The 12794-nt window shown below is 45.4% G+C and overlaps 1 protein-coding gene across 3 annotated transcripts in view; it reads right to left on the reverse strand.

Moving 5' to 3' along the window:
- LOC149361529 (huntingtin-interacting protein 1-like) overlaps positions 1-12794 on the reverse strand; it is a 121026-nt gene that overhangs the window by 100492 nt on the left and 7740 nt on the right. The gene's annotated exons all lie outside the window — the stretch shown is intronic.

Genomic DNA, 12794 nt, shown 5'->3' on the forward strand with positions numbered 1-12794 from the left:
GGCACACATAAAACCGCGGCTCCCACTAATGCACAGAATTTGGCACATATTTAAAATTACTCCCTCAAGCATTAAATATTTTACTCCTTATTCTCGAGGATCCATGTCAAGGGAGACCAAACACGTGTACCTAAGAATGGAACTAGGTGACATGCATGACCCAGTGTGCATGGAAACAAGCACAGCATGCATTCCCGGTGCTTGTATAGCCACACTTTATTTCGCCCCTTACGAGAAAATGTACAGAAAATTCCCAATAAGCAACCATCACTGTCTATATACAGAATGGCAGTGGCACTATCGAGCTATGTACCCGTCAATGACTGCAAAGTACGGACTAAAAATAAGCAAACAAGCATGCAACACCCAGTCCAAAACAACAACAATAGTGTTCAATCCCACCATACAACATGATCCAAAAGGATAAGCAGCACATACTTGGAATTCAAAAGCTAAAACTGTCCTCGCTCCTGCACTGAACTTTACAAAGCACATTTCGAGCCATTTTTCAACAAGAAAACTAGTATGCAAATAAAAAAAACAAAACTTCACAAGTACTGCAGGTGACTAAATTTTTATGCTTTTCGCAAACCGCATATAATGTTTCAAAAATCGGTCCTGTGAATAATTTGGGTTGAACGTCAACAGACACCCGCACAAAAAATTGCCTCTACCTGCGTCTCCCGACCCCTTCATAAAGAACAAGGCAACGAGCACAAAAACCATCTAGGCTTTCTTCAGATTTTGTGAGTCAGATTCTGCACAGAGTATGATGCAATTACGAAGAAAAGGGTTTCTGGTCCTCGATGAATGCTGCGGAATCTGGTGCATGCAGAATTAATTCCAATTAATGCTCTTCCTCGGGCCATTACTTTAATTTCCCTGCGTACTGCCGACTTCCATCCATGGTTGGTGTTGTGAAATTGGGTGCACAATGTAGCTGTGAGCGACATTCCTCGCGTTCGCAGCGTCCAAAAGCTTGCTCACCCCCAGAAAAGAGGTGGCCACTAATGGCAAAGCCATTCCTGCTTTGTGAAATTTAGTGCCTGCAAAATATTCTTCGACTTCGACTGCAGCTAAATTCAAGAGATTCTGAGCTCACAAAAAAAAAAACATTCAGTCAGTGCCACATTGAAGTTTTATACAATCCAACTTCTAAGGCATTGAGAAACGAAGCTGCCCTGCTTGCACAGGCACTAGTCAGAAATCCGCTTGCAGTGGTTACGGTATGCTAAAGTTTTTTTCAGCAGAAGAGAATCCGGACAGAAAAATTCAAAACATTTCGGAACAATTCAGAATATTTCAGAAAGGTGTAGCCACAGGCTCACTGCAGTTTCTGGCCAATATTTGCCTTAGTGCGTCAAAAAACGGGAGCTGAAAGCACTGCATGCTGAAGCCAGAGCTACTAAATTACTTCAAAATGTGAATGTTTGGTTTGGTTTGGTTTATGGCGTTTAACGTCCCAAAGCGACTCAGGCTATGAGAGACGCCGTAGTGAAGGTCTCCGGAAATTTCGACCACCTGGGGTTCTTTAACGTGCACCGACATCGCACAGCACACGGACCTCCAGAATTTCTCCTCCAAAGAAATTCCAGCCTCCGCGGCCGGGATCGAACCCGCGTCTTTCGGGTCAGCAGCCGAGCACCAAAAATCTTTGGCATGTTGAATAGCGCATTTTCCCCACTAAAATGGTTCACTTATACACTGCCTGTGTTCGGTAACTCAGACAGTGAACACAAGATGTGTACTAAAACCTAAATGAAATGGTTTACGGTTATGGGGTTTAATGTCCCAAACCGACTCAGGCTATGAGACATGCCATACGGGAGGTCTCCGGAAATTTAGACCATTTAGACTGGGATTCTGTAACGTGCACTGACATTGCACAGTACATGGGCCTCAAGAATTTCGCCTCCATCGAAATTCAACCACAACGGCCGGGACCCAACCCGCGCCTTTCGGGTCAGCAGCCGAGCGCCATAACCACTGATGAAATGAAATGATCAGTTCAGTATTGACTCAAGTTTTTCTGACCTCACACAACAGTACGTCTCAGCAGCTGGCTCAGTTTTCTCAAAAACCCAAGAGCACACAGCATAAGCAAGCAGGCACTATGAAAAGCAGTTACTGATGGCCCCAAAAATTCACAAGGCGCACCTGAGTTGCGACCAGTACAGCCAAGCTCACCACCATCAATGGACGAGCTTCGACCCCATTACTTCAGCAACGGCAGTACAAGAAACAATAATGTCAGAAAAAGCGGCAGACACAGGTGTGTTGCTTGTTATCCCAGCTCTTTGTTTAATGTCCTTGCTCTGGTTACTGCAGCCCTAGCAACTTCATTTGTAATAAGAGTATGGCATGTGCTGCAAGCCACTCATGCGCGGCCACGCCTCTTGCCCCTCCCACTTCCTCTCCTCTCCCAGTGATGCACAGTTGAGCACAGCATACCGAGTTGCACAGACGGTCAAACTTCTTGGAGTACGATGTGAACAGAACCAGCCAGAGCAGCAGCACACTATCTCACCCCGTGTGGATAAACAACTGCTGCCGGAAATGCTTTCCTTGAGGAAGCAAGCTGCACCAGTTTCCAGCTGCTACAACATCCACACAGAAAGTGTACAGGTTGAAGAAAAACCAGCGCACAAAACAGGACGCAGAAAAGGAGCGACACACGGCATGTATGTAGAAAGTGTACAGTCAGGACGGAATGACACTCGCATATCAACGAAACAAAATATTTTACTTGTCTACCATCAGCTGCAGAGTACAACTAGCTTGATTTGTGTTTCTGGGTAAAAGGTCCACCAAAGTAGATATTCATAAATTGGCTGCAAAACAATATCTCATTGCAAAATAGAAAAGTACAGGGTGTGAGTGTTCGCATTTCATTTCTTTATAATGTTACGGTGTTAAGAAACAGGTAGCATGCGCACACGTTACCTACTTCGTCTCCCTGTTCATCTGGGTATATACACACGGCAGGTCCCATACCTTCATCACCCTTAAGGAGTACTGCGATAACTAGGGCTCCTAGTTTCTCATGACTCAGTGAAAAATCTAAGATTTCTGCATTTTTTCAGGACTTGTGCACAGTGCGGCCAGATTCCCTTTTTACTATGGCAGCAGTACTAGTGGCTGCCCACTATCTACTGCCCCAATTGATCCACCACCCAAGCCCCGCCCACCTGCACCATCCAGAAGTGCCATCCACAACCCAACTCTACCTTCATAGGCTCCACCCACTGCTAACCTAACTACCTCAGCCATCCATGAAGCCTCCACTCTTCTGCCCGCCACCTACTGCCCCAATTGATCCACCGCCCCAACCCCGCCCACCTGCACCATCCAGAAGTGCCATCCACAACCCAACTCTACCTTTCATAGGCTCCACCCACTGCTAACCTAACTACCTCAGCCACCCATGAAGCCTCCACTCATCTGCCTGCCATCTACTGCCCTTATTGATCCACCGCCCCAACCCCGCCCACCTGCATCATCCAGAAGTGCCATCCACAGCCCAACTCTACCTTTCATAGGCTCCACCCACTGCTAACCTAACTACCTCAGCCATCCATGAAGCCTCCACTCTTCTGCCCGCCATCTACTGCCCTTATTGATCCACCGCCCCACCCCTGCCCACCTGCACCATACAGAAGTGCCATCCACAACCCAACTCTACCTTCATAGGCTCCACCCATTGCTAACCTAACTACCTCAGCCATCCATGAAGCCTCCACACTTCTGCCTGCCATCTACTGCCCTTATTGATCCACCGCCCCACCCACGCCCACCTGCACCATCCAGAAGTGCCATCCACAACCCAACTCTACCTTCATAGGCTCCACCCATTGCTAACCTAACTACCTCAGCCATCCATGAAGCCTCCACTCTTCTGCCTGCCATCTACTGCCCTTATTGATCCACCGCCCCACCCACGCCCACCTGCACCATCCAGAAGTGCCATCCACAACCCAACTCTACCTTCATAGGCTCCACCCATTGCTAACCTAACTACCTCAGCCACCCACGAAGCCTCCACCAATGAGAAAACCATGCAGCAGCAGAATGAAAAAGCAACTACGAATTCAATTCAAAAACATCGTGAGAAAGCCAGCTGCCCTTCAGAAGAACCACCTGCTGCCAGGCACCACCATTCCCCAAGGGGGCCACCTCCCCACACCACAAGAAAAATTCTGCAACTTGAGTGGTGCCTTGGTTTAAAGCGAAAGGAATCAGTAGAGTAAAAGAATCCAAGTAATCATAATCGTCATCATCAGTCTGACTGCGCCCACTGCAGGGCAAAGGCCTCTTCCATGTCTCTCCAATTAGCCCTGCCCTTGCCAGCTGCGGCCACCATATCCCCGCTAATTTCTTAATCTCATCTGTCCACCTAACTTTCTGCCACCCCCTGCTGCGTTTGCCTTCTCTTGGAATCCACCCCGTTACCCTTAAAGGGCTACGGACTACCCTCTGGTCGAAAATACTCTCTACCTCTCTTGGAGCAAGCCTCCTCTCCTTCCATTCCCTCCTCGAGATTTTTCTCTCTCGCGCCTCGTCGATAGGCTCCGCAAGGAAAATCATCCATCTCCGATGTTAGCCAGAGGCGTGGTGTCTGGTGGATTGCATCACATGTCTATGTCATGGCCCCACCTTGAATAGAATTCTTTTCTTGGTTTTTGCTTGCTACCCGGTCTAGTTGAGGGGGGGGGAGAGCGGCAGGTCTCCCAAAGCCCTCTCTATTTTGCTCTTTGGGTCTCCTCGCGGTGTTTCGTCGCGTTTTTTTTCCTTTGTCCTTGCTCTCCCGAGTTCCTTCGGTCGTGAACGTAGTCGTTCGGAGTGAAGTGTCTTCCGCAAATCACCACATTCCCAAACCACCACCGACTCTCTGTTTTACTATTTTTTTACTTTTTATGACTAGGGTTCAAGGCTGTCGCCGTACGCTCCCTCCGCAGTTTTTTTTTTTGTTCCTTCATGCAGGTTTGTAGGCATGTGCCAAAACGGAAGGCACTGTGGAAAGTGTTGCGCAGACGACACGATGCCCAGGCTACGCCCAACCTTCTCCCGTCAGTCAGAACAATGCACTAATGGAATACCTTTAGCGAAAGTAACCCGGATGACGTCAAATGGGTTCAGAGTAGTGGGCGGGGACATTTGCTTGTGGAAGGAAAGAACGAGCAGGCTTTGATTTGAATTTTTGCAGCTTTTCGGGGCGCGCATGGCTCTAGTATTTTGCAGAGGTTATCTTCGATGCCTCATCTATGCAGTGGGCTTGTTTTTCAAAATGTCCAGACCCTGGGCAGGTACCCTTTAAGGACCAGCCATTATATTGCCTTCGCATTACGTGCCCTGTCCAAGCCCATTTCTTCCTCTTGATTTCGATTAAGATGTCATTAACGCGCGTTTGTTCCCTCACCCACTATGGCCTCTTCCAATCTCTTAACGTTACAGCTATCATATTTCTTTCCATAGCTCGCTGCGTGGTCTTTAACTTACCATATTTTCGGTGTATAAGACGCAGGTTTTTTTCAAAAATCTTGCTGGTGCGTCCTATACAAGGGTGCGTCTTATATGCGTATTTTCTTTTTTTTTTTGAGAGAGTTCAGAAATTACCAGGTTCATGTTCAAGCTTTTTTCACCGAAAAAATGTTACTACCAATAACGCGGTTGTAACACGTTTAATACTTCAATACGGGGACCGTCGTGCGCAACTTTTTTGGGTGAACTTTATCATGAAGAGCCAGGAGAAACCGACGTTTTTTTTAGTCACCCTTTGCTACTTTGTTTGCTCTGTATACGCAGTATGTACATAGTGCGAAGAGAATGCTTCAGCCGCGTTGCCTTTTTGATAGCGCATCCGAAGATGAAGACTTCGAAGGTTTTATGTAAAAATAAAATGTTATGGACATAAGGAGAGTTCTTTCGCTTTTTTTTCTTTTGTGCTAAAACGTGGGCGGGTATGGCGTGAGTGTTGCCTTTTTCGATCACTTAGCGTTGCTTAAGAACTTCTCACACGTACGGTGCATTTCGCGATGGTCGCATAAGCATGTTTAATTAAGCCTCACTAGCCTAATTTGGTAAATTGGGGTGCGTCTTATATACCAACTTTTTCAATGACAGCCTGTATATATGGCCGGTGCGTCTTATACACCGGAAAATACGGTAAGCTGAACCATCTTTGTTAGCCTCCACGTTTCTGCTCCATCACTGATGGTGAATCCAACTGCTATCGCAGGTTTCATGATCGTCCTGCCAATTTTAATAGCATAGCATTAGGAGGGCCACAAGGGCGAAAACTGGCCGGCGGCGTGGGCATCTATGTGAAGCCTCCTATGGCAGGTGGCGCTGAGGGGGACTTGCCTCTCTCCACTTGCAGGAGACAGGAGGGAGACACCGGCCAAACAATGACTCAGCACATATGGAAATGACTGACAAAAACAGGCCCCTCGTGCAGAATATACAGCCTCCCAAAGACCTATCTGCACAAAAATGAGACATGCAAGAGCTCTATGCGACAAAGTATTCAATCTTCAATGCAAAGAGTCATGATAGCGGTGTTTTTCGAAACAAGTATTAGTAGCAGTGGCAAAAAGTGTTTCTAGCTTGACATAACACCCAGAATTTATTCTGGGTGCTTCTGTTAGTTGTGGTATCAATTCATCTACATCACTGTTCAGTAACTATCGGGTCATTGCGCTAAAGAAGAGCCAGTCTACAAGTGGAGAGAATACCAAGCCTTATCTGAAACTGAACTGCGACAGCCATGCTTAATTCTAGCGAAGGTACATTACAAGTACACGAGGCATGTTTAAAAAATGAAGCTATGTATTTATTTCATGTGTGTTATGCTTCCCATGGAATGCTGTGGATTTTTCATTACAAATTCACAAACTTTTTTATTTTCCAGCCCAGAAAATTAGAGGCCTTATACCACACACTAAAGCCGAAGATTTTCCATGGCCTTCCAGCTCATAGCCACTATAGTTACATCATCCCCCTAACCAACTAAGCTGCCATGATTGCATAGCAAAATGAAGATTCACATTATTAATATTTTCAAGAGAATAAAGGCCAATTTCAAAATATCATAATGCCCCAATATCAATACAATCTTCAAAACATTAAATGCCGTCATGACAGTCTAAATCACATAAAATAATTATAATTCCAGATATACTAAAACCACAGCTCAGGTTATCAAAAAGCTTTGATGGTCTCACACTCCACATCATCATCAGCCTGATGACACCCACTTTTGGGTAAAAGGCCTCTGCCATGTCTCTCCAATAGACGATATGCGAAATTGCTTGGCGGTCTGGCAACACCGCGCCCGCAACTTCCGGTTTCCATCTTGGCTCGGTCGAGCTCGTTGAGCTGGTGCATCGTTTGCTATGCGTACTTTGTTCATGCGAGTGGAATTTCAATAGGCAAGCTTCAGCTGCTGCGTTTTTTTCACAGCTGATCTTTGACCGAATGTAGGTGCTTTCAATAGGCGCCAGCTTACTCCTACCGCGTCCTCAGCTTCGCTTGAAGTCTGGCGCTGATGATCGCAATAATCGGCACTCGAAAGTGGGTTGGAAAGTCGAACCGTGACCGTGTGCTGTTGTCGTTTTAATGCTCGCATTAAAGCGTCAGTTCAAGCATAATGCATAATCATGGCTATTTTATTCCCAGGTGGACGCGAATTCATCTGGCAGAGTAGCGAGCGGTTATTTTGCGCTGAGTGCGCACGTGTGTTGACAAACTTCTGTGACAGTGCAAACTTTCGTTCGCGCCGACGCCAGGAGCTTCGTGCATTGCAGTATAATCACACAAGACCCTCGACTAGCTGCGTAATTCGATTCCTCTACTGTAACGTGCAATGCGCATCCGCGGTTTTCAACGTCACTGTTTCAGAGCCCGGCGCCGGTTGATTTTCGCCACAATTCGTTGAAACCGCGTCCTGCTTAAGACGCAGTCAGTCAATCGACATTAACAAGAGGAAAGTAGGCGTGCACATATAATTTAAAATATTGTTAGCAAAGACGCAGATTTTTTTTTTTTTTTTTCAGATAAGCACTGAGCCACCGCGGCGGCTTGATTAGAGAAAGATGCTACAGCTGTAGGTGCATATGCATGGACTCGATACGCTGGTCAAGCTGTGTGTGCAGGGGCGAAATTAGCATGTTCGGTTGCTTCCGAAACTTAATTAGCTTACTCCCAAACTTGAACAAATGGCTGTGTTGCGAAGCAAGCTGTTGGGGCTTGCCACAACGATAATAAAATCTGATGGCCTGAAGCGTTTTCAGAACATTGTTGCACGTACTTTCTAGCTTCGAAATGCGTCCCTCCTTCATAATAAAGTAGCTATATTATTCGCTTCTTTTTTTTAAAGATTTTCGTCGCCGCAGATATCGAAGGTATAGGAATCCTCAAGAAATAAAGCATTCGCACCTCAGTTTTTATACGTAGGGTGTATTGCTTCACAAAGACTCCTTAACGCGTATAACATATGCGTATGGTCCAGAGAGTTTGTTCGCCCTTCTAAAACTAATTGAACACGGGAAAAACTTAAGTGAACACGTAGCAAACTAAGCAGTAATCGGCATATGGTTCTTCGAGTGAACTTAATTCGCCACGGCACGAGCGATTGGCCCGCTCAAAAAAAACTACCTTCTGTATTACGTTGTTCAAGTATGCGTCTATATATATTCACGCCCGACCGGAGAGTTGATAAATGCACGAAATTGGCTTCTAATTTTGATCAGAGACAACAAAGGCTGTGGTCCCTATCTTAATTTAAACGCAAATCACCTTGAAAGCTTTGTCAAAAATCAGCGCAGAAAGCGAAAGCTGCGCACTGATCTGCGTGCAGACACATGATACCTCGCATGGCGTTTTGTGTTACTAAAACGTTGGGACGGAGTAAAAAAATAGAAAAGCGAAAAGCTTGAACGCACCTAGTTCTGGCACGCATCGTAGTGTCTTTTTACAGTGGAGAGGGTAGCGCAACACTGCATCGGCATTTTACTTTTCAAACGAAGCGCAGCCGTTTTAACCCAACGCTGGGCAGCGGTTTCGTTTTCTGTACCGAGCCAACATGGAGGACTTAGTTCTCGAAGCGCCGAGAGATGGCGCTGCGCATTTCGCATATCGTCTATTAACCCTGTCCTTTGCCAACTGCAGCCACCGTATCCCCGCCAACTTCTTAGTCTCATCTGCCCACCTAACTTTCTGCCACCCCCTGCTATGCTTGCCTTCGCTTGGAATCCACTCCGTTACCCTTAAGGACCAGTGGTTACCTTGCCTTCGCATTACATGCCCTGCCCAAGCCCATTTCTTCCTCTTGATTTCGACTATGATGTCATTAACCCGCATTTGTTCTCAGACCCACTCCGCCCTCTTCCGGTCTCTTAACGTTACACCTATAATTTTTCTTTCCATAGCTCGCTGTGTTGTACTTAACTTCAGCTGAACCCTCTTCGTTAGCCTCCATGTATCTGCCCTGTAGGTGAGTACCAGCAAAATACAGCTATTGCATACTTTTCTCTTGAGGGATATTGGTAAACTGCCATTCATGATTTGAGAGAACCTGCCATTATTCGTCCATATCACTGTCACCTCTATTAAAGGCATGTGGCTTTCAAATCACGAAAATAGAAAGAAAAAAATTCAAATTTTTGTAAACACCAGATTTCGTATCTACAAAAATCTATCTACCTACAAAAAATTTCGCTCGAAAAATGTCCAGAAGTGACTTTAAAAAATGTTTTGTGACCGCAGGCAACAAAAAACTGGATGAAATCCCTGTGAAAATGCCAGTTTTCTCAGAAGAGTTTTTTGACCAGACCGCTTTGATTACAGAAAACGTAGCACAACAATGGCTTTATGGATTTTCATGCGGTCAATTGCATTGCGTTCCTCGATAAATTCTTAATACAGTGACGTTCATATATTTTTTTTTATTCGGCCACTAATTGGACATGATGATAATGAGTGCATTAAGCAAGCACAGATACAACATTGTGAGTCGAAAAATATCAGGCGGCCGAAAACATTCGGAGAATGTCACTGCATCAACCATTCCTTTGGGTAAACTCCAACCGCCTACTGCCGTCACACCAGGCTTTCTGAAAGTATGGTATAACAAAACGAACCATACAAAAACTTACAATGCCAAAACTACTTGACACATTTTAATGAAATTTTGTATTTAAGCATTCAGTGAACTTTGCAATAAGCTTGCTACATTTCATTATTCTGCACGAAAAAATACAAAATTTGCCCTCCAAAACCCGCATCTCCCCTTCAGTTATGCGTTAAAGAGGACACAATGGCACCCGCTATATGCCAGCAGTAGCTGGCCTCCCGAGCTGTTCAGTGCTGATAAGCTATGCGCTCGGACCCTACCACTTTGTCTCATCTTTAGTCAGTGCAAGTACTAAAATGAGCATGCATAACGATTGGCTCACACGCAAGATAACCGAGGCCAAAAAGATAACCAGCATACGTGAGGTATGTGTCAGTACCCCCTCCATGTCACTGCGCGAATAATAGCTCAAGTATCTTCAGTCTGCATTCTGAGTGAAGACTATTTTTGACGCTTGTACCTTTGCTCTGTTCCTGCACACAGATCAATCCGACTAATTCCACGGTGTACATCCAGCGGCTCAGTGGTTAAGGCGCCTGTCTACCGAGCCGGAGTACCCGGGTCCGAACCCGACCACGGCAGCCGCGTTTCCATGGAGGCGAAACACAATAGGCGCCCATGTGCTGCGCGATGTCAGTGCACATTAAAGATCCCCAGGCGGTCGAAATTATTCAGGAGCCCTCCACCACGGCACCTCTTTCTCTCTTCCTTCTGTCACTCCCACCTTCCTCCCTTCCCTTACGGTGCGGTTCAGGTGTCCACCGAGATATGGGAGACAGATACTGAGCCATTTCCTTTCCTCAAATACCAATTTACAATTTACATCCACACCAGCCCCTGTGTCCACATCTGCGGACACAACTTGAACGCTGCCGGGTCTTTTGTGTACGAGATGTAACGTCTACAAACGTGGATGTGATAAAAATCTGCTTCCATATGGAAAACCAACCACATGTATGAGCATATCAAGACTTGATATGCAAAACGATCACAGAAAATCATTTTTAAAATAAATGCCTCATATTTTATGATAGCTTTGGTACGGCTGCAGCATGTGCAGAGTGCTTCTAAGTGCCTGAAATATGCCAATCGGTTTGTGCAACAGCTTCATATGAAAGGAACGAGTTAAATATATCCGAGATGTTGAAATCCGTGTTAATTCTCAAAGCGGACATCAAGGCTCCAACAGAAACTTCATAATTAATCGTTGGAGAAGGTGGGAGTTTCTTCGGTGTAATCTTTGCATGCTCTTTACAAGAATCTGAATATTTGGAAATTCTCCCACCGCTGGATGATAATTAGCACTCAAAGGGGGAGTCCCTTCAAATGACAATTAAATTTGCTGGGAAGAAAAGTGATTTATTACATAAATCACGACGAGACCTGTTGGATGTGAAGTGTAAAAAAAAATTCAATTAATGTGCACAATATGCACATTCACGCACGTTTTTATTGGGTCCACATTCGTGGACACTGAGTGCCAAAGCTGCTGCACGTACAAAAGAGCTCCAATATTTACAGTTCTCTAACTCATTTTCAGACATTTATACATGTTTACATATGATAGAATAAGATTCGCATAATTATTGTACAGTGTATATCACTTGTAAAAGAGATAAAAGCAGTTGTTTTGTGAGGACAGATATGAAGGTAGCCGACATTTCCTCCGCCAATCCTGGCTCTTTCATGTGCGATCTTTAATGTCTGCACTGTTGTGTGTTTGGTGTGTTCCTGTGCTGGGGCCATTGATTGCCTCCATCATAGTGCATTGTGCTTGTCGGCAGCGGCACAGCACTGTGAGGCTTCTCTGGGACCATCTGTGGGGCTTCACTGCTCGGCTGGCCATGTTTCTTTGGAAGTGGTTTCGTTCAGGCAACAAAGCTTTAAGCACAATAAGTCTGAAGGCTTAGCAAATCATTATAATGTGCATTTTTTTAGCAGTTACTATTGTTTTTTTTTTGTCGTCTCTAAGATATTCCAATAAATTGTTGTAAAGGTGAGATGACCTGCTTCAGGCATTTTGTTGCCTCTATGCACAATGGGACATTAAAAAAATTAGCTTAAAGACAGCCCCCCTGTCTTCCCTGAACTTGTGCTATTCGACAATGACTTGAGGATTTGGGGTTCTGCAGCTTCACTCCTCCTTCGAACGGTACCATCTTCATGAGATTCACTGGTCACTGACCATGGTCAAACAAAAACAAAAATGACAAAAAACGCTGGTAAACGTGAAAGATCAGCTCCCTCGTGCGAAGTTTCCCGGCGTAGTTTACAAAATCGCCTGCGCCGACTGTTCATCAGTTTACATAGGCGAAACAAAAGATTTCACGAGACGCCTGAAAGAACATCAGTACGACGTACGAAGAGGAAAAGTGACAACGAACGCAATCGCGGAGCATGCGCAAGAGACTGGCCATGAAATGAACTGGGACAAAGCAGATATAGTGACAACAGAAAAGAATGTATCAGCCCGCCGAAATCTCGAGTCACTAATAATCCAGACTACGCCTAACACAATAAATAAGAATGATGGCACATTGCACCCTATCTACGCTAAATGTCTGAAAACGATACTAACCGCTACAAAAAGCCCGGGACGACGAGCCGGTTGCTCATTGTGAACAAGGGAGCCGTAGCGCTCCCGAAACGTCATTTTTGTTTTTGT

Source organism: Amblyomma mixtum, chromosome 2, assembly GCF_055824585.1.
Source record: "Amblyomma mixtum isolate Tamu chromosome 2, ASM5582458v1, whole genome shotgun sequence".
Lineage (NCBI taxonomy): Eukaryota > Metazoa > Arthropoda > Arachnida > Ixodida > Ixodidae > Amblyomma > Amblyomma mixtum.